This window comes from Sciurus vulgaris (assembly GCF_902686455.1).
Source record: "Sciurus vulgaris genome assembly, chromosome: 12".
NCBI lineage: Eukaryota > Metazoa > Chordata > Mammalia > Rodentia > Sciuridae > Sciurus > Sciurus vulgaris.
The window spans coordinates 74,994,908-75,018,401 of NC_136473.1; the positions used below are offsets into that span (position 1 = coordinate 74,994,908).

A 23,494-nucleotide genomic window follows, 5' to 3' on the forward strand; every position below is an offset into this window, starting at 1 on the left:
ACTTAAAGCTTTGTTATCCACAGTTTGCTCCCCCGTCTCCAAAATATGTCAGGGGAGAGAGTCAGCTAACTCAACTTTAAGCAGAAAACAGAAAAATCTTCCTTTATACTCTTGAATAGTTCTGAAAAATGCTTACTTTTTCTGGTAGTTGATTAACCTGCAATCAAGCCTAGTTCTGAAACTTACATGTTTTTAGAGGGGCAATGCTCTTAGAAATTGACAGGCAGTATATGCTCCAGTAAGGAGAAATCTCTAAAAAAGTATGTTTAAAACATTTCTGTTTAATAACACAATTTCACTACTTAAGACACCAAATTTAAAAACTTAAAAATGTTAAATCCATTATTTTTAGGCTCACTGTTAAATTTTATAAACATGTTTGAAAACATGTTTAAAAAGCCATTATTACTGATTTAATAAATTTCACACACCTCTCTTTGATGTTGTTTTTAAGCTCCCAATCAAGGTGTCCCCATACTGCCATCTATCTATACCCTTCCCATTCATAGAGAAGGTGGATTTTCATAAAAGTTTCACATACTGATGGGTTCCATTTTTATGACCAATATGTTTAATTCAGAGACCACATTTAGAGACAACATATTCTGCAAATGACTTTATATAAAAATATATTCCAGCCTGGTGTGGTTGCACACACCTATAATCCTGGTGGCTTGGGAGACTGATGAAGGAGGATCACCAGTACAAAGCCAGATGCAGCAACTACTCGAGGTCCTAAGCAACTCAGCAAGACTCTGTCCCTAAATAAAATATAAAAAAGGGCTGGGGATGAGGCTCAGTGGTTAAATGTCCCTGGTTCAATCCCTGGTACCTAAAAACAAAAACAAAACAGAAGTCAGCATGGCTGCAGGCAGAAAACAAGCTTTTTAGTGGGGGCACTGAGTCCTTTAGGAAGGCCTGGAGCCTTCAAAAAATTCCATTTGCTATTGTCTTGGTCAAGAAAGAATTGTCCCCCTAGTTTCCAAGGTCCACTATTTGAGAAAAGGTGAGGACTATTTTTTCACTAGGCAGATCCAAGAATGGAAGTTGCAGAGATAAGATGGGTTTGAATTGCATTGTCTCTTTTGTTTCCTTTTAACTTGAATTGTGTATTTCTGAGAGTTTGTGGCCTAAGGTTAGGATGAGATTGCAGCTAGGGTCATTCTCACTTTCTGGGAAGTTCTTGAAGCAAGAAAACCACCTTCAGGGGAGGGAGCTTGGAGATATGAGCTGTGTTTCTTATACTGGGGAGAAATTTTCCACCATTTGGTCCCTGGGAAACAGGAACTTGTTCATGAGGTAAGTATAAAGTAGTGGAGTGGCCAGGTCCAGTGGCACATTTCTGAAAGCCACATGGCTTGGGAGGCTGAGGCAGGAGGATCGAAGTTCAAAGCCAGCCTCAGCAACTTGTCTCAAACTCAGCCTTGTATCAAAATAAAAAGGGCTGAGGATGTGACTGAGTGGTTAAGCACTCCTGCGTTCAATCCCTGGTACAAAAAAAAAAAAAAAAAAAAAAAAAAGGAAAAAAATCAGAGTGAAAGGAAGTGCTAAAATAACTTATGTTAACTTACAGATGAATATATTTTATGGGAAAATATATGAGTTCTTACCACTCAATAATTAAAAAAATAGAAAAATTGCTGAACAACAGAAGAATCATACACATTAAACTAAATAAATTATTGTTATATTGGCTGTTTGAACACTGAAAATAACAAATGGTCATTTTTAGCGTGTCTTAACTATTTAAGTTCTTGGTTGTATCAATGTCTAATACTATCTCTAATACTATGACACGATTATTTTTCTGAAGAAGCAATTTTAAATATGACTTATTATTCAGAATTTTTTCCTCATAAAATTGATTGCAGTCTCCTTCAAAACTACATTTTATGATTAACACATTTAGAATTGTTGATAAGTTCCACTGACTTTTCTCTATAGGTAGTCCTGTTCTTAGTTGAGAAAATAATTCAGTTATTGAGGTAGTTGGTAATCCTGAGTATATTCTTCTGGATGAAAAATATTCTTAAAATCACTATATATATATATATATGTATGTATATATATTCAAATGTTTTCGAATGTCCTATCTTTTTGCCTCCATTACTTAAAATTAAAAATAAACAAAACAAAAGGCAAAATTCAAAATTTACACACAAAACATCAGGGTTAGGGGTATAAATCAGTGGTAACACTCTGACCTACCATGTGCCAGGCGCTGGATTAGATCCTCAGCGCGCGCGCGCACGCGCGCGCGCACACACACACACACACACAAATCAATAATTTATCTGCAAAATTTGAAGGTTATCTCAACATAGTTCTATTCCGGTACAGAATATAATTTTATTTAGTAATCAAAAGGAAGTTCCATCACAAGATTATTCTCACAGGTCATATATTTCAAAGTATGATTACAGTATTTCAAAATTAAAGTTTTTTAAAAAAATTATATTTAAGCTAAAGAAAAACACCCTTTTCAACTAATGGTGCTGGGATAACTGGTTATTTATGTGTAAAAGAACGAGACTAGATCCTTATCTCTCACACTGCACAAAAGTGAACTCAAAATAGATCAAAGACAGAGGAATTCGATTAGAAACTATGCAACTCCTAGAAGAACTCCTAGATCTTCCTGTCAAGAATCAGATTACTATATGTGCTTGGGTTTGTCCCTGTGTCTTCTATTCTGTATCATTGGTTTATGTGTCTATTTTAATGCCAGTACCATGCAGTTTTTGTTATGTTAGCTCTGTAGTATAATTTGAAGTCAGTTATTTTAATGCCTCCAACTTTTTTTTTTTTTTGGCTTAGAATTGCTTTGGCTATTCTGGGTCTTTCATTCTTCCAAATGAATTTAGGATTTTGTTTTGTTTTGTTTTGTTTTTGTTCTAGTTCTGTCATTGGTATTTCTATGGGTATTGCATTGAATTTGTATATTGCTTATGATAGTATGGTCATTGAAACAATATTAATTCTGCCTATCCATGAACACGGGAGGTCCTTCCATCTTCTTGTGTCTTCTTTAGTTTCTTTCTTTATGTTTTATAGTTTTTACTGTAGAGATCTTTCACTTCCTTGGTTAGATTTATTCCTGTGTATTTTATTTTTTTGAAGTTATTATGAATAGGATTGTTTTCCTGATTTTTAATGTTGATTTTGTAACCTGCTACTTTGCTGAATTCATTTATTAGCTATAGCAGTCTTCTGGTGGAGCTTTGTGGATCTTCTAAATACAAGATCATATTATCTGTAAACAGTGATCATGTGACTTCTTATATTTTATCTTTATCCTCTTGTTTAATTGCTTTGGTTGGAAGTTTTAGTACTATATCAAATACGAGCTGTAAGAAATTTTGTTCCACATTTTAAACAAAATATTTTCAGTTTTTCCTCATTTACTCTGATGTTGCTTTGCATTTGTCATATATAGCCTTTATGACATTGAGGTGAGTTCCTTCTATACCTAGTTTCTTTAGTGTTTTTATAATGAATGAGTGCTGAATTTTGTCAAAGTCTTTCTCTGCATTTATCAAGATGACTATGTGATTTTTGTCCTTAATTTTATTTATGTGGTACATTACATTTATTGATTTGCACATGTTAAACCATCCTAGCATCCCTGGAACAAAACCAGCTTGGTTATGACATACAATCTTCTTAAGTTGATACAAATTGCTAATATCTTAAGGGTTTTAGCAACCAAGTTCATAAAGGATGTTGGTCTGTAGTTTTATTCCCTTGATATGTTCTTATCTGGTTTTGGTATGAGGGTGATACTAGTTTTATAGAATGAATTTGGAAGTGTTCCATTAGTTCCTAATTCATGGAATAATTTGAGAAGCACTGACATTAGTTCTTCTTTAAAGGACTGGTAGATTTCAGTTGAAATCCATCTGATTCTGGGGTTTTCTTTGTTGGAAGCTTTTCTTTATTGCTTCTGTCTCAGAGCTTGTTATTGGTCTGTTTAGCTTTTCTATGTCCTCTTGATTCAATTTTGAAAGGTTGTATGTTTCTAGAAATGCAATCTTTCTTCTATGCTTTCCAATATTAGAATATCAGTTTTCAAAATAGTTCCTGATGATCCTCTGGATTTCTGTGATGTCTGTGGTGATTTCTCCTTTTTTAAAAAATCTCTATTAATTTGGGTCTTCTCTATTTTTCTTTTGGTTAGTTTGGCTAAGGGCTTATCAATACTGTTTATCCTTTCAAGGAACCGGTTCTTCATTGATTTGATCCTTGCTATTTTTTTTTTTTAATTCTCAATTCATTGATTTCAGCTCTGATCTTAATTATTTCCTTCCTTCCTTTAGAATTGGCTTGTTCTTATTTTTTTTTTTTTTTAAGATGTGCCATTAGGTTATTTAGGATCTTTCTGATTTTGTTATATAGGCACTCGTAACTATAAACTTGCCTCTTAGAATTGCCTTCATGGAGTCCCAGAGGTTCTGGCATATTATATCACTATTATTGTTTAATTCCAAGAATTTTTAAATTTCTCCCCTGAATTTTTCCATCACCCATTCATAATTCAAAAGTGTACTGTTTAATATCCATGTGTTTACATAGTTTCTGTAGGGTTTTTTGGATTTTATTTCTAATTTCATTCCCTTTGATCAGATAATTTGCAGGGAATTATATCAATTTTTTTGTATTTGCTAAGTTTCTCTGTAGTCTAAAATATGGTCCATTTTAGCTGAGCAGCTGAAAAGAAAGTGTACTCAGCTATCATTGTACTTAATATTTGTTAAGTACATTTGATTTATAATAGTTTATGTATGAATGATCTGATATTGGTGAGAGAGGTGCTTTGAAATCATCCAGTATTATTGAACTGAGGTCTGTGTCTCTAAGTAAAGTAGTGTCTGTTTTATGTAATTAAGTGCACTGAAGATTGGGGCATAATTATTTGGTATCAATATATCTTCTCATTGGATTGTTTCCTTTATCAGTATGAAGTGACCTTCTTTGTCTCTTTTGATAAATTTTGCCTTGAATTCTGCTTTGTCTGATATGAGAGTAGCTCTTCCTGCTTGTTTTCAAGCTCCATTTGCAAGGGATATCAATTTCCATTCTTTTATTTTCACCCTGTGGTCATCTTTAAATAGGTTTTTATTTCTTATCATTTAGTATGTTCTCTTTTTTTGCATTTATTGGATTACATTTCATTATATTTCTGCTTTTAAGATTTTCTTTCGATAATCACAATTTTCTATAAAATTTTGAAGACTGAAATTTGATGCTCCATTGGTTGAATATTTTGATGAAAGATTTGCAACTTGTAAACATAAAAATTGCAACTTCTTTCAAACAAAAAAATTCATTTTAGAGGACTGCTTTATAATAACATTCACTACCATTGTTGGATGCTTCAATTGATCTACAAAGTTCATCTCTAAAATCCAACATTTAGGGCTGAGAATGTAGCTCAGTAGTGGAGTGCTTGTCTAGCATGTGTAAGACCTTGGGGTTTTTTTCTGGTATTCAAAAAAAATTTAAAAAGCAAACATTTTTAAAAATCTGATGGTAATAGTGTCTTAGTCTGCTGTTGGGGCTGCTCTAACAAAGTATTTAGGATGACTGGCTTATAAACAACGGAAATTTATTTCCCACATTTCTGGAAGTTCTACATCAAATCCCTTGCAGATTCAGCAGTTTCTTGGTTCACAGATGGATGAGCATTTTTTTGCTGTGTTTACATGTATTCGGGGCGTGGGAAGGATCTCTTTTTGAGTTTCTTTTAAAATAGGGAACTAATCCTATTTATGTGGGCTTCTCCCCTTATAACCCAATATTTTCCCTAAGCCCTCACCTTCTAGTACTATCTATAACCTTGGGGGTTAAGACTCCAATATATGAATTGCTGGCCATGTCATACAACAAAGAGAGAAAGCATGTAGTGCCATGCTAAGTATTTTTAATGCAATGTTAATTTTGTAACAAACAATTGTAATTTAGCTGCTTTAAATATAGCTTCTATTTTGATAAGTAGATATCAAAACTTGTTTGAACTCTCTTCATGAATAATATGTGCACTACAACCAATTCCATCTAGAGGTTGGCCCCAAAGGTTTCCTAATTTAATTAAAACACTGTTTATACTACAACATTGAGCTCTATCAAAGATTTGTACCATGTTATCACTATAAACACAAGTAATTTTATCTTGAAATTGAATTTTTTAAAACCTACATTTATAATAACATTTACAATGATATTAAATATTTCCCAAGGTGAACGAACTCCTAAAAGTTTTACTTTGTTTTCATGACACAGATTTTAAAAGCAGTATTTAATTAATGGATTTTCTACTTAGAATCTCATGACACTAATGTAAAACTGACATCTAGCTCTTAGTGAAGTGATCCCCAACAATAAAGCCAATACTTTTACTAGCTCTTATTTCGTATTTCACCCACATACAAGAAAAACTAGGAATCAGTGGTGAAATTAATTTAGAAAAATACTCATTGATCTCTAAATAAAAAATCATGCTTTCCAGCATATAAATGCAGCTGTACTTGTTAAATTGAAATCTTTGGGAATAGTCTTCTTAAAATAGTTACTGACTTTTGAAGTAGATGCTAATGTTCTTTCAGAATATTTGTGTCTTCCTTGGATGTCATTTAGATGCCACTTGCATTTTTATCACCAAGTTTCTTAAGACACAGAAATTCACTACTGACTATTTCACAAAAATACACACTCTTTTAGGTGATTTGTTTAAAAAGAACAAGATAAAGCATTGCAAAACAATAAATACATACATAATTGCAGACTTATATAATAACGAGTTCTTCTGAATAAGCATTCAGAATATTCTTTCTGTGATCTGTGGTAGGACAGGAAAGTCTATGCTGTCAGCATATTCTAATCTTATGATTCCCATTCACTGATTGGTGGCCTGATAGCTTCCATGTTACTTACCAGCTGCCTTGGACCATTGTCCTGGTCACAGCACAACTTGCTGCTCATGCACTGACTGGCCAGCAGGGGCAGCAATGCCAAATTACTTCACCACTCCCTGAGACAAAAGGAGCTGGACTTCTGTGCATCCTACTCTGAGCCTGCTTCTTTTAATCAGCAAGTGCATGCTGTCTTTGACAAGGAAGTGTTGGCAGCATGTATCTTGAAAGGAAAAGGAAAAGTAGATTAGACTATTTCTTGTCATCTGTTAGATTTTTACCACCTAAAAACTGTCCCTTATATATTATTAGCAGAACCTAGAGGCACAGAACAGCAGAATTACCAAACTCAGTTTATATTAGGGTTTTGTTAAACATAGAAAATTCTAGAGTTAATGTTAAACTGTGCCGGCTCTGGAACAATAGATTAAAAACTAGAAATATTCCATGCAAATTAGAATTCATGGCCACCCTAACAATTGGGATTATTTACAATTGTGTAAGTTTCATAACTAATTAGTTACAGTGATTTAAAAAAGAGTTAAAAATTTTAAAGATGTATTTTATCTACACAAATAAAGAAGGATCAGAAAAGTGCAAATGTTAGGCTACTTATGGGCAAATCCTGCAGTTCTCAGCATTTTGTGTGCACATGTGGGCAAACTACAGATTTGAATACTAAACAAGTGAGCAGTAATTTCAATGGTTGTTGGAGTAGAGCAGGGTCTCCTGGTGTCTATTAAGTCATTCACAGTTACGGCTCTATCCACTTGGTTACCCTTCAGCATGGTGTTACTTTCGAACTGTGTTGTTTCCTTCCCTGTCTGTACTTGTGTTCTCCTTAAGTACCCATGAGACGATGTTGTCACACTTTCCAGTAAATATGCAATCTGTCTTTGACAATGTGCTGCAGCTCTTACCTGTTACTCTCCTGCAGGTGATCTTTTATCTTGCTTCACTTATGCCAAAGCTCCATCTGACGTGCATTGTCTTCACATCATGTGTACTCGCTGTGGCAAAGTCAGGTTTTACCCATTGATAAGACTTGCTGATACACAGTGAGAAGAACCTGTACTTTAGTCTGAATTGACTGGAACAACCTGACTGTCATTCCTCTGACTCCTTGATCCCATCTGAAGCCAATGTACATCTTTGACAGGGGACTTATCCTGAATGAACTTTCCTTCTCATAAGTCTGCTTAACCTGTATGGCTAGGGTAAGTAGGGGGGAAGAGACTGAGGCTATGAAAGTTAAACCTAATAAAAAAAACTTCCTTGATTCCTGCTAATGCACCTCAGAAATCTGAATACTGAAATGATATTTATTATGCCTCATTATTGTAGGTAGCAGCAGTTTGAAGACTTGTACATACCTTATCTTTTATAGGGCCTTATATTAAGGTTCATATTTATTTTTAGAAATGAATGTGTAAATTATTGTTTATAAATTTCAGCTCTTATTTGCTCAGACACCTTAAATTTGTATGTCACTAAAGGCAACCGGTATATTGCCACAATTCTGTCACTGTATCTATTCAATTCATTCATCATTCAACATCCAACACACAGTCTGCCTCACGCTTGCCATTCATTGTGCTTGTGCAGGTGTGCAAATGTGAGAAACACACAACTCTGACCTCAGGGAGTTTAGATTGGCAGTAGACACAGAGAGGAGTCACTTTTATAGTCTGTGCCCATCACTCTTACCTCACACTTCACGTGAGGCACAAAGGAAGGGAAATGCCAAGATCTCTGGGAGAAATTTTCATTAGCACTCCAAAGGGTGGAAGGTGTTGGAGTTGAGGATTTTGCCCCATGTGGTGGATGGTGGGTCTTCCAGGCACAGCCACTAGTAAAATTGGAAGTTATTCACATAGGCAGAAGGGAGCCACTTCTGAAACCCTGACCCACTCTTTCCTCCATTTGGGACACTTGCTTCCATCCTGCCATAGCCTTAGCATAGCTAGTTCATTCTCCTCTTTCATGTTACTTTATCCAGTCATCCTTCCATGACATACAAAGCCTGATTTCAATGCCTTTTTTAATGAGCTTCCATAGTGCCCTGAACTTCTGCTAACAGTGCAAACATAAATTTAGATTTCAAGTTCTAAATGACAATTTCACCCATAAATTCCAAGTTCCTTGAGGACAGGGATGAGAAGTCCATTTCCTTCATGGTTATTGCCTTGCTATGTGGCACAACCTGTGGAATATAATAAACTCTCAGTATTTATTGAAAGAATGAATGAATAAATAAATGTATGGAGTCAACCTGTGTAAATTGAGAGGTAATTTTCCCCCAAGGCTGACCAAGGTTCTATAGGAATGCTATTAGCCATGACTTTTTTTTTTTAATTGCCTTCCTTTTTCATAAAACTTGATGTTCTCCAAAGAACATTCACAAGTATTTTAAAATTTTGGTCGAGATTGCAAACCAAGACTTTTCTCCTCCTAAGTCTTCATCAAAATGATGGCTTGAAAGTGTTCAGAACAATGACCACCAGTGGCAAAGGTATGGAAGTAGGCTTGTCAGCAGGGGAGACGACAGCCTGTTAGGATAGATGGGAGGAGCCTGTTAACAGGTGAGAGAGTGGGAAAGCTGTTCAGGCTCCATCATCTCTTGGCTGGGGTTGTAGTGATTGTGAAATTGGCCTGCCAGTGAAGACCTAGATACCTTTGCAGATTGGTATTTGTAAGTAAGGAGGGCCAAAGGGGGAAGAGAATTGCAAAAAGGCAAATTAATCTGAGATCAATCTTGGAGTGATTGCTACAGTTGCATCCACCCTCCCCACTCTGGTCCTGCTTATAGAGTGACTGGCAAAGTCTGCAAAGAAACACCTAGATGTTCTCCTCTAAAGATGAGCTTTCTGACATGATTTCATTTGGAGTGGTGGCTCAGAGTAGAGTCTTTCTCATTCTAGCACCTTTGGAGGCTGCTCACTCTCCCATTCTAATTTCACATACCTGAGGATGAGGCACTTGGGAACAAAGTCCATCCATGTCCAGAGACATCAGCCTCCCATTAAGAAAGAAGCCTACCAGGAGGACCATACCTGCAAGCACACAAAAGATGAATTCCTTTCCATCTGTGCAGAATATTCAGCCCACTTCTCAAATAAATAAGGAATATAAAGGAAATAACAACATGAAGGGGAATGACCAAGATCACTGGGAACAAGTGTTCATAAATAAAACTGGCTTCAAAACTGAAAAGTAAAATCATCAAGCTAACAAAGAATAGTTCATTCTATAGAAAGAGTGATTTATTCATGAACAAAACAAAAAAGTATATTCTTTACAAAGAACAACTTGGGGATATGATTGAGCTCATGAACATTTTTTTTAAAAAATGTGATTGCTATAACAAAAACTGTTAACAGTCAAAATCTGAGCATAAAATTTGGGTTCCCCCCAAATGTACAGATACTTTGGAAAAGCAGTTGTTTAACCAGGGACTATATTTTACAGTGCTTCTTTTTCCCCTCCCCAGGGAGAGAGGACAATTTACCAATGGAATGTGAACAAAAGGGATATATGATGCTTGAATGGCAAGGCTGTTGGTAATTAGATTTGCTTCTTTTTCCTTCTCCTTCTGGTTGAATGAATGCAGGGAACAGTGAGGCTTTGGGTGATGGCAGGAGCAAAGACTGAAAAGAGTCCAAATCCCTAAATCATTTTGTAGGAAAGTTTCTGGATTAATATATAAACACTTATGTTTAAACAGCTACACTAGCATGAAGTTGATGTTTATTGTGGTAAGTCACTGAAATCTGGAGGCATATTTATTATAGCAGCATATAGTGTTGTTCTAACTAACACAACTCACTCATACATTGCTGGTGGGGTTGCAAATTAGTGCAGCCACTCTGGAAAGCAGTATGGAGATTCCTCAGAAAGCTTGGAATGGAACCATCATTTGACCCAGCTATCCCACTCCTTGGCCTATACCCAAAGGACTTAAAATCAGCATACTACAGAGATACAGCCACATCAATGTTCATAGCTGCTCAATTCACTATAGCCAGATTGTGGAACCAACTTAGATGCCCTTCAGTTGATGAATGGATAAAGAAACTGTGGCATATATACACAATGGAATATTACTCCGCCATGAAGAATGATAAAATTATGTATGGCATTTGCAGGCAAATGGATGAAATTGGAGGATATCATGCTAAGTGAGATAAGCCAATCTCAAAAAACTAAAGGACAAATGATCTCGCTGATAAGCGGATGAGGACATATAAGGGGGTGTAGGAGGGGTTAGTGTTAGGGTTAGGGTTAGGTTTAGGATTAGGGATAAGGAGGGTGGTAAGAATGGAGGAAGGAAGGACTGTATAGAGGGAAAAGAGCGGTGGGAGGGGTGGGGGGGAAGGGAAAAAATAACAGAATGAATCAAACAACATTGCCCTATGTAAATTTATGATTTTTAATTAAAAAAAAATAGCAGAAGGGTAGAAAGATAAGTTGAAGAAATCTAGAATCCAGAACAATTGGGGAGACAAAGAGAAAATTTGCAGATGACATAAAGAATTGAACCAGAAGTTTTAAGTACTAAAACGTATTTAAAAAAGGAGCAATTTAAAAAATTGAAGAGAGAAAATTATCAAAAGATACACTAGAAAAAAATTTCCAAGAGCTAAAGATGAAGTTTTCAGATCTAAAAGGGTAAAACAAACAATAGAAAACCAGACTTAGAAATATATAAAGTTTTATAAGATTAAAGTTAAAAAGAAGCTCCAAAAGTCAATACATGAAAAAAATACATTTTATATGGAAAAAGAATAGACTATCTTGGATTTCTCAGCAGTGTCATTGGATGCCAACACCTCAGGGGGAAATTGTTTATGTTATGTAGGTATCTATCTATTTATCGATTTTTTTTTTTTTTTTTTGAGACACAGTCTCCCTGTGTTGCCTATGTTGCCCGGGCTGTCCTCAAACTCATGGTCTTCCTACCTCAGTCTCCCAAGTAGCTGGGACTACAGTTATGTATCACTATGCCCAGCTGTAATTCAGTATTTTGAAGAAAAGCATTTTCCCCATATTTTTATTCGTCATTATAATTATTCATAATAGTGGTATTTGTCTCTACATATTTGTACATGCATACAGTATAATCTGGTCAACAGCATTTCCTGGTATCTCTCCACGGTCCCTTTCCTCTACTGGTCTCCTTCCATTCTTATGAGACACACCCAGCACCACACCACACACACCTTCTAGGGAAGTCATTTTTCAACATAAAGATTCCCCCACATTTTTTGTTTTTGCTTTATAGTACATAATGATGTGATTTGTTGTTACAAATTTGGACATGCACACAATATAACAATGAATGTAATTTGGCCAATGTCACACTCAAGCACTCCCCTCAACATAGATTTTTAATGTGAATTTAGCTAATTATCAATGAACTGTAAGGGTAAAACAAGGGTACTTCTAGACATTCTGAAAAATTCAGTTTACCTGTATATTACTTTCCTAATGTTACAAGAAAAACTTTAGAAAATTAAGTTTAGCAGAACTTAGTAGAGTAGAAATTAATTCCGGAATGAACAGTCCTCAAAACCAGAACATATTCAGAGAACCCCAGGTTGCAAAGTGGTCAGGCAGCATTTTATAGATAGGAGGCAGAAGTGAGGTACAGACAGCTCTGTAGATTTTGGCTCCAAGTTTGTCCTATTTGAACATGGTCTGATCAGTTGACCATCTGGGATTGACAGAAGCTCAGCTACTGTGATTGGCAGAGACTGAGCTATTGTTATAAACACATACTCCTATGTTAGGCTTTGTTATAGTTTGGATGGGAGGTGTCCCCCAAAAGCTCAGTTGTGAGACAATGCAAGAAAATTCAGAGTAGAAATGATTGGTTTATGAGAGCCTTAAGACAATCTGTGAATTAATCACCTGGTGGGATTAATTGAATGGTAACTAAAGGCAGATGGGGATGTGGCTGGAGGGGGTGGGGCATTAGGGGTATAGCTTTTTATATTTGTATCTGGCGAGTGGAGTTCTCTCTCTCTCTGCTTTCAGATCATCATGTGTGCTGGTTTCCTCTGCCACACTCTTCCACCATGATGTCCTGCCTCATCTTCAGCCCCAAGGAATGGAGACTGCTGTCTATGGATTGAGGCCTCTGAACCCATAAGCCCCTAAATAAACCTTTACTCTTGTTCAGTTCAGGTCCTTTAGTCACAGCAGTGAAAAAGTTGACTAAAACAGGCTTTCTGTTAGTTTATATATTAAGTTGCAGTTTCTTACATAAGGACTCAAGTATGGAGTCATCCTCAGGCTAAACAGTTTAATTTAACACTAAGTTATTTTTAGCAAACAGAGAGCAAAATCAAGGCAAGAGACTATATAAGATACAGGAAAACAGGAAGCATTATGTGAACTAATGATTATTTTTAGAATCACAGAGATTCTAAAAATTTGAGTCCTGGTCTTCCTATTAGGTGAAATGATTAATGCATCTATTGTTTAAATCTTTTTGATCATGATTTTCAGGCATTCATATCTCATGGTATCCCATGTTATATAGAGGTTTTCTCTAGAAATCAAAACTCATGGTACTAACATAGGTCCAACTCTTCTTTAGTTTCTAGCCCATCTGAGCCAACTCCTGTATTTGGGACCAGGTGTTTTTTTGTTTTTGTTTTTTTTTTTTTTTAACTACACTTTTTTGGTAGCTTTAACTTTCTGTTTTCTGGGCTCAAATATCAGTCCTAATGTCCTCTATTATTTCTCTCATGAAGCCTAAGAATCTTCATGCAAAAAGTCCCTGCTGACTATGCCATTTTCCAGACTTCTTGATGTAGGTGTGCAGATAAGTTCCTAGATTTTCCCCTGCTCTGTGTTTTCCAGAGCTTGTAAAATACCAGTCCCTCAATGCTCCAGGATAAAAATGGCTCTGTGGATAATGCTCCCTTCCGTTCTCCTCACTTGGAGAATCATACGCTACATTAGCATACTAAGAGCTCTGAGAACCCCTGAAGTAAAAAAACTTGATTAACTTTGTTTAACCCAGCATCTTCTCAATATAATTGACCAAAAATCCCCTCTTTCACTCTTTTCTCCTGTAGTGGAGAAGTAATTTTTCCCATTGCTAAGTTCATGAATGAGACCCCTGTAAAAAAAAAAAAAAAAGAGTAATGAGAGAAAAACATACAAATATATTTAATATAAGTTTTATATGACAGGAGAGCCTTCAGAAATGAAAACCCAAAGAAACAGGGACACCTGTGGGCATTCAGGACTATGACTGGAGGACAAAAAGATATCATCTAATGATCCCCAGATGGAGGGAGCTCAGCAAAGCCTGTGTGTTCAGACTCTTCTCAATTGTCTCTGTGTCTTCCTTGTGGAATGAGAGTCTTAGGACTTTCTTTAGAGAAAGGTCAAAGAATCCTTCTAAGGCCTGCTTCAGGTAAGAGTAAGAGAAGGTTAGAGAGAGCTTCCTGCATCTGCCATTTTCTCAAATGGCAAGGTGCCATATTTGGGTGTTGTGTATCTGGAACCCTGTCACTACTAACATCCTTTAACATACTAAGGAACTAGGATTTTATCTGGACACATTTTGACAAAAGCTACCTTAGCACCCAGGTCAGTCTATGGAGTGGCATTGTGCCCATGACATGCTCTACTTCTGGCGTGATTTTTGATTGTAAGCCTCTGTATATGCCAGTTCATTCGGTTCCACCTCGTATTTGAGAGAAGCAGCCATTGGGTTATTTCCTGAACTGAGATATCCTATCTCCAAGACCCGCCGGTATTGTTACCAGCGAGCAAAGAGAAAAGATAGGGGCCCCTCTGAGCTCAGAGAGTTCTGGATGTCTTCAGCACTGTACCTGAAGATGTATAAAGATGACATAAAATCATGTCAAGCAACGGCAAACAAATAGAGTGAAAATTACAGAAGTGCCAAGGGAACAAGAATAAATGGGATGACTAGAACAATGTGTATGTGGAGGCTTAATAAATATCTTTAATGATGACATGATGATGATTCAAAATAGAGAAGCTCTGATGCCCAGGATCCCGAGGGAGTGGAGCTGGGGCAGGGCGCGGGGACTCTGGCAGTGAGACGGTGGGCAGAGAGCTTGCGCTTGTGCTGGAGCAAGCCTTCTGGCCGCTCACAGTGACCATCCTGCCTCTCCCCTGGTCTCAGAAGGAATGGGAAAGTGATGTGTAGAATACCTGGCTAACGAAGGAGACAGGTTGCTCTGGTTTTGCCCTTTCCTTTGAAGCTGAATTTTAAAAAGGAAGTTAAGTGAATTAAATACTGTAGGACTTTGCTGCTTTCTTTATGGTTCAAGTATTTGCTTTTTTAACCATCAGCGGTCACTGAGCAATTTACCACCCGACTTTTTTGTTCCTGTGTCCATGAAAGGCAGAGGACTTGGTTTGAAGAAATTTTGGTGTAAGACGGACTTGTGTTTGAATCCAGTTCTGTCAATGACTTACTGTAACTGAGCTAGTGATTGTCTAGCCACATACATTTTTGAACCTCAGTGTACTTGGTTATAAAATGGGGTTAATATCTTCTTCATAGTGCTAATATGGGGATTAAATAAAATAAGAGATACACAGTACTTTGAACACTTCCAGGCAGTTAGTACCCAGTAAATAGCAGCTGTCATTAGTGGTTCCTGTACTGTCTCACAACTAAACTGTTCCTTGAGGGCACATTCTCTATCTTTAATCTCTTACACCAAGACATGGGGTTTTTAGCATAGTACACAGCAATTAACAGTTAATTGATAATCTAAAATTATGCTGACATAGTTTAAGGGAAAATACGGGAAATTATCTATTTAACCTAGAAAATTTAGTCTCTTAAATGAAATTTTTGTTATGGTCTAATTCTGTTATCTGCCCTGATTAATGCCTAAATAATGGCTACATCTATCATTCTTGATGACTGGTATTGGTGTTTTTGCCACCTATCATATAAGCAGATCCATTCCTTTGCTTCCCACCCAGTACTTACATGCCCTGTGGGGTTGAGGGTAGGAATGGAGCACCTCTCATGGCAGCAGAGTACGCCAGGTGGGTGCCCGTTCACTGAGTTGCACAGACCTCTGGCTCCTCAGCTCACTCTGTCAGTGTGAGCAGCCTGGGCCCACCGGAATGTATTGATGAAGAGCTCAAAAGTCAGTCCATCACCTCGACAGCCACACACATCCACAAAGTAGGCAACGTGTAAAAAAGCACGTCAGCATGATGGACTGCAGTTTTCACTTTTCAGCTGGACTTTGCATGTCACATAGAAAGAGGCCTGGGGACTTGCAAAGCAGCAATTGATACTGCTGCTGATATGCCCAACCCACAAGGGAGTGGTAGGGCAGGTGAGTGGCAGGAAGGCAGCCTTCTTGGGAGTCTCATGGACTCTTCTGTCTGCCAATCAGCAGCAATGTGGCACCAGCCACCCCCACCCAGCAAGACTTAATGGCCGCATGCTGACTTAAAAACATAGTCCCGGGGAAGGCATTAACATTCTGAGCTCAGCTGTGTCATCCGGGTTGCCATAGCAATGCTGGGAAATATATTTTGTGTCCAATGGTTATTTCTCTACACTAATGAAATGGACATTTTTCTTCAGTGAATTGAATCAAAACTAATTGAGTAGTAATCAGCACAGACCCTGAAGTTCAGAGAAATGTAGTCTGACTAGTGCTTTGTAGAAATGCAGAAACCATTAACTATCTTCAAATGAGATTTTTTTAATTAGTAGAATCTTAGCAACCTATTACAGGCGGGTGTGAGTGTTATCACACCAAAAGCTCCTCATTTGTTTAGTGCTGGGAGGGGAAATTTATTTTCAATTAATTCATGTGCTGATAGCACGCTATAGTTTGTTGTGCCCTCTCCCCCAGTAACTACCCCAAGCTGAAGTATGCTCCTAGACGGACTTCAAATAAATTAAAATATAGGTACCTATATGTATATATAATTCATAATTTGGATTCTTAGATGTTTTCAGAAAGGAGTGCTTTTTGCTGAGACAAACTGTTCCTTAAGTCCACTCAGCAGTGGTGATGACAAAGTGACGTCTCTCAGTAATTCAGCACTAAATCTGTCCAACTTCAAATCTTATGAGGATGGAAGACAACACAGAGATATCTGGAAGCCACAGAGGATCATCATCTTTGTTGTTGGCTGCATCTACCCATTTTTCCTGATTAATCTAATAGCTGGTTTTGCTCTAGCTGTTTGATTATGGTGTAAACAAAAATACAGGTTATAAATTCATCTCTTTCTAAGAACTTTATGTTGTATACTATTATAAGAGGACCTAACGCACAGCAAGGAGACATTTGGTTATAGACTAATGAGAGTTCCTTTGCTTTACCGTGATAGACTGGAAGGTTCCCCTGAAACTTTAAGACAGCTGGCTTGTCAGGTATGGTCGACCGGCAGTGGACTGGGGATTGTTAAATGAGTTCCTGACTTCAGATGCTCTGATTTTCTTACTTGTGGAGACCACCGAGATGAGAGATGCGACAGAGCTCCTGTCACTGAACAATGGGGAAGACAAGAGGGTTTTCACTTGCTCTCCAGTGTGGAGAGTTTCAGAAGGGATTTTCCTGAGCTTGGTAGGAGCAGGTCCAGTAAGACTGTCTTCCTGAGGTCATGATGGGAATCAGGATAAGGCAGGGAGGTTTGAGGAAACTATACCCTGACATTTGGCAAGTGGATAAACAGATGAGCCATTTCCCTGGGACTCAGAGTCTAATGCTTCCAACCAGCACTAAATTCACATTAAAAATTGATTGTGCCATAATTTTTAAGAACAGCTAGACCTGATGGTGCATGTTAGCATTTCCATGAGGTGAGATAAAGCTGCCTGGAGTCAGTCTCTCAGCTTTGGCAGGACATAGTAGGGCAGAAGGAGTTGGTGGGAAGAGGAAGCAGGGACTCATCTCTATCCCCACCCTCCTTTTTTATAGCCTGTGGGCCTCAGTGTGGGAGAAGACGTGCTCTTCTGTCACCATAGCAACTTGAGTGTATCACAGTGGGATTCAGGGGGCTGAAAGGTAAGGAAGGCCATGTTTGGAGGAGTTAGGGGCAACCCAAAGTGGATGGACCTTTGCCTAGAAATAAACACAATAAGGAGGCAGGATGCTAGAAGAGAGTGGATTTATGGTTTATGACATTCCTAAAATATCTTTATTTAATAATGAAAACTTCATTATCCGGGCCTGGGTTGAAGTGTTGCTGTGGGCCCTCTGAGGATCCTAGCAAAGATCTTTCATCTTGACAGAAGTTCTAAATTACAACATTAGTGTTCTAACCGAGAGGCTGTTATTGCCTATTTGGTCTGTCCAGGGAAATGAGACACACATTGCTGGAGAGTGGGTTATTGAAATCTAATAGCTTGGAATATTAAAAATGGGGGCTGGGCTGGGGGGAGGTCGCTCTCTCTCTCTTCCTCGATCTCTCCTTCCCTACGAGCTGGGGATAAATTAAGTGATAAACTTGGGATGTTTACCCAACTTTCATTATTTTTCTGAAAAAAAAAGTAATTCATCTTTATTATGGTCTAAGCCATTATTACGTTTCACATCATTAAGAAACCAACATAAGGAGACCCCTAAAGCTAATTTTCAGATCAACTATATGAACCTATTATGCCTTTATTTTCATCTCAGGTAACTCTGCCTTTTCAGTTATGCAGCCTGACCTCCAAAAAAAGTGTTTAGTCTTCAGATGTTTCAAAGACAATTAGGTCCAACTGGCTCCCGGTGTTTGACTAATGGTCAGAACGGATGGCTCTCCAGATCACAGTTCAATTTCCACTCCTTCTGGCAGGGTCGGAAAACTGCCTACCTGGGCCAGTGGAACAAGAAGGGCGTCATGTGGTGGGCCTGGGGCTTTGAGCAGTCTTTTTTTTTTTCCTCTTTGTTTCCTCCCTTCTCCCTCCCAATCTCCCTACCTCCCACCAAAGCAAACATATTCACCTGCTTTGACTGATGGTCCTCGCTGAGGCCCATCTCACAAAAGGGAAGGTGGGGACTATGCAGTTTAATAACAACAATAAAAGAGTGGGTTTTGTATATGCTGGACACTTTGTGAAGTGCTTTGGAGGTGGTATCTCTAATATTTAATCTTTATCCCTGTCTTATATACTACGATTATCCTCACTTTAAATGAAGGAAGAGGAGTCAAGACCACACAGTTAACACACTGCAGCACTGAGTCTCAAACTCAAGTGTTTTTGTTCAAAAGCACAGACCCAGGCTGGGTACAGTGGCACACACCTGTTACCCCAGTGACTCCAGGAGCTGAGGCAGGAGAACCCCAAGTTCAAGCCAGCCTCAGTCATTTAGCAAGGACCTAAGCAACTTAGGGAGACCCTGTCTCAAACTAAAAAAATAAAAAGACTAGGGATGTGGATCAGGGGTAGAGCACCCCTGGGTTCAATCCCCAGTACCAAAACGAAACAAAAGCACAGACATGTTGCCCTGAACCCTAAACCATAGGGCCACTAATACACGGCAGTGCTAAATGATTCTTCCCGCCACATGAATTATCCTCATATCTCCACCCCCTTCCAGATAAGGCTTGTCTGAAAATGAATCCAGTATTAGTCACTCCCTTGCCTTAAGGTGATTGGAGACCCTTGTAAAATGGAGATTTATTCCCTGGGGATAGAGAAGCAAGTTTCCTTCTTAACTTTGGTCAAGAAGGACACTTCACCTATTGATTGTGGATAATACTGCACACCAATTTGGCTCCTCAAGAAATACCAAATAAGATGTGACGTTGAAAATGTCTTTTTGAACTATGGTTCATATCCTTACATGTGAATTATCACTATGATTATCTGGAAATTTTTAATCAATCAGTAAGTAACTATTGATAACTTACTTGATTAGAAGATAGCAAGGGCCTGAGGGGTTGCAAATGGGTCAGGCCAGTAGAGTTGGAGAAAGATCAGGAAAGGCCCTCAGCTTCTGTATAGCTCAGGAACATGCCTCAGAGAGAAGAAACCTAAGGAAGCAGAGAAATGGGCCCTGGTCTGTGCATATGTGTGTGTGTGTGTGTGTGCGCACGCGCGCGTGTGTGTGTGCACACGTGTGTGTACATGTGTGTACACATGAACATGTGTATGTCCTCCCGTATGTGTACAAATGCCTGCTCATGCAGGGGTTGGAGGTGGATTGAGGAAGAGAAGGGGAATAAGGGGGAGGGAGAAGACAGAGTGGCTCTGTCAGCAGGCTGAGGGCCTGCTGAGGACAAAGCACCCTTTCCCTTTTCATTCAGACAGGTCCTGTGGTTTCCTAACCTGGCCAAGTTTCAGAAGGAAGACTTAGGAATCTTCCCCTGAACTGCTCAAGGCTCTGATTTAGCAGACCAAAGTTAGCTAGAAAACCTGCTACGCTGTTCCTAGGAATCCTTTTCCCTAGTACAAGGGGTCTTCGATGTCCGAGAAGGGACTAAGCATTTATACTTAAATAACTCTCTGGGTGACATTCCCGAGTGCTCAGCAACAAGGCCCAGGAGAGTGCTGTGATCTTCATTCCACACATTTGCCCTCCCTTCTTCCCCTTCAAACGGTTCCTGCTTTGGTGTTTATCTCCTATCTCTTGAGGCCAGCCTCCCCTCCAAGGTCACTTCCCCGACCTTGTCAAAGCCAGGCTGCTTTGCTGTACACGCTATAGAAAGCTGAGCCCTCTTTCTTCTGAGTACATATCTCCATTTATAATTATATACTTTGAAGGTGAAACTCCATGAACATGAAGCAGGGACTATGTTTATTCATAGAACACACTATCAGATCCCTAGAATAGTCTATAAGGTGGCCATTGATTAACAGTATAAATAACTTTACTGTTTGTCTAGGCACTTAATATTGGTTGTGCAATTCAAGGGAAAGGGAACTGAGGCAGTGAAGGAGGAAGAACAGACCCGAGGAGAGGCGCGGGCGGACTGGCCCAAGGTCTGCAACAAGTGCTGCTGATGGTTTGGTCTTAGGAAGGTCTTATGAGTTAGGTGCGGTGGCACACATCTGTAATCCCAGAGGCTTAGGAGGCTGAGGCAGGAGAATCGTGAGTTCAAAGCCAGCTGACAACTGCTGACAACTTAACAAGGTCCTAAGCAACTTAGTGAGACTGTCTGAAAATTAAAATAGAAAGGGCTGGGAATGAGGCTCAGTGGTTAAGTGACCTTAGGCTCAATCCCCAGTACCAAAGGGAAAAAAAAGGCCTTATGAATTATTGTGGGTCATGATTTGGTTATGACCCAGTGGTTCATGGCTGAGAGCTTGGTACCCAGTGTGACCATGTTCAGGGGTGGTTGAACCTTTAAGAAGTGGGGCTTACTGAAAGGTAATTAGGTGATGAGGGAAGTGATAAATGTTGGTCTTGAGGAGTAAATTTGTTCCTCCCAAGAGCATGTTGTTATAAAGAAAGCAAACCTGTCCCTTGAATCTTTGGATCCCTGTCTCATCATGTGATCTTTTCTGCACTTGTTCCTACCATAGTGATACCATCTTCTGTGATGCCAGAAGGCAACTTGATAGGACTGCCCAATCTTATATTTTTAGCCTCCAAAACTGTGAGCTAAATAAACCTCTTTTATTTACACAGTACCCAACCTCAGGTATTTTATAATAGCAATAGGAAACAGACTAATATATTATGTGTCTGCAAGGAAATGAAGAAGTTATGTGTTTTCTGTTGGTCAAAATTTGACCCAAGAGACATGAACTTCCCTGTACTTCTTGGTGTCTTGGGTTGGGCCAGAGGCCCTGTGGGTCTCATCACTTCCACTCAAGATCTCCCCAAGAGCTTCACAAACCCATCACCTTTCTTCCATCTCTTCTCTCTTGTTCATCCCTTGGCCTCTTTTAACCTTCCTCGGGCACTGCCTTCACTGGCAGTCCTTTGTTCTCTTTTTCATTCTACAGCAACTTGAAAATCCTCTACGTGCCAGCAAAGGTCCTCCATCATTCAAACCACACTCCTCATTCAACTTGGTTTCCTCTTTAATTGACTGATTCCTTTTTTGTCCCATGAATTTGCTTTTGCTTGCTCTAAACTCTGTGTCCTTCTGGTGTGTCATTTCCCTCCCTTAGAACACAACAAGTTCTGTCCTCACCACCTAGTCAAATCTTTTCTGTCAAGATCCAACTTTAGAAGCTTTCACTGTCAGTCGTCATCAGCATCATCACCATTACCACCACAGCTGTTATCATCTTCATCCTTTTGTCAGTTGTGATTCTGGAAAGTTCCCCCAAAGACTCACCCTGCCTGCCACTGTGGTTCTCCTAACATCATCACAGGCTAGCCCAGATGACTGCCTACTTCTTGTGACAAGGGCTGAGCTAGTAGCAATTCTGGAGAACCAGGCCAACAGAGCTACTGTCCCTATTCAATAATGCCTGAGTGAAATACACTCTGTTCACCATCCCAGAATAGCAGGCTCTGCCAAGCAGAGATGCTGAGCCTCTTCCTGCTCAGACCCTCCTGTGCACTTCATATGCATCTCTGCCACAGAACAACTTTTCGTTTCTCAAATTATGTCTCTTGAGCTCTGGGTCTGTGGGTGGAAGACCAAGTAATATGAGTTACAAGCAGTCTGTAGAGCTGAGCTTTTGGACCTGACTGGCTCAGGACATTCAGCCAGGTGCACTGTCCAAACCTGGGGCAGTTTTCTGGGAGAAGCATAAACCAGGCCATTGCCAGTGCCAAGGAGAACAATCCTAACAAGAGCTGACAACTGTCTAAAATACATGACCTGCCATTCCCGAGAAGGACACCTGCCTGAGACTGACTCTGTGCTTCCTCTCAGGGAAGAAAGGTATCAGCCACCAAGCAGGAGGCAGGATCCAAACTGTTGGGGTCTTCAGGAATATGAAGACTTGCCCCAAATCTCTTATTTCAATATTTCAATAAAATAAAAATAACAGATTCTTTTCAGGAAATTGAACTTTCTTTTTCTTTTCATTCATTCACTCATTCTTTCCTTTTTTTTTTTTGAGTCATCAAATGGAGGAGAGAAGTAGTAGGAAGGAATTTTCAAGGTGTAGGGAACTGAGTTATACTTTGGAAGGCTGGAACTATACTTTTCCAACTGCCTGTTCATTTCCTGCCTCTGCCACTGGTCTTTCCCCAGGAAGAGATCAAGGTGGAGTTGGGAGATCCAAGGTAAGCAAGTCTGAGAGGCCTTCTCTCTGGGTCCAGATGAGGAGATAGTTTGGTGATGGTCTTAGCCCTAGAATTTCCCTAGTCTCAGATTTCTCACAGGTCACTTATTTGCCTTAATTTTCTGGGAGAGCAGGAGATAGAAGATTGATGGAGGACTGGACTCTCCACCCTCTCCTGAGCACAGGAACTCTCAGTCTAAGACTGTGTTCTCCAAGCATTTATAATGCTGTGCAACCTGGTATATCTTTGCAACCCACTGGACCACCTAATATCCTGGGTTACTTTTGTACTGCTCTCCTTTGAAGCTGAGAAGGTCATGTCTTACCAAGCGGAAAGCTGGCATGGGTCACCTTGAGTAACAGAAAGACAGGCTTCTGCTATTTAGATGGATCCTGGCGTAAATGACTTTATAAAGTCAAGAATCATCTCTTA

At 39.0% G+C, this 23,494-nt stretch overlaps 1 long non-coding RNA gene across 1 annotated transcript in view; it reads left to right on the forward strand.

Annotated features, from left to right (window-relative positions):
- LOC306641107 overlaps positions 1-22,125 on the forward strand; it is a 46,592-nt gene extending 24,467 nt beyond the window's left edge. The window contains exon 8 of the long non-coding RNA XR_013758028.1: positions 21,991-22,125. This is a non-coding gene — a long non-coding RNA (uncharacterized lncRNA). The remainder of the gene's footprint in view (positions 1-21,990) is intronic.
- Positions 22,126-23,494: the final 1,369 nt, after the last annotated feature.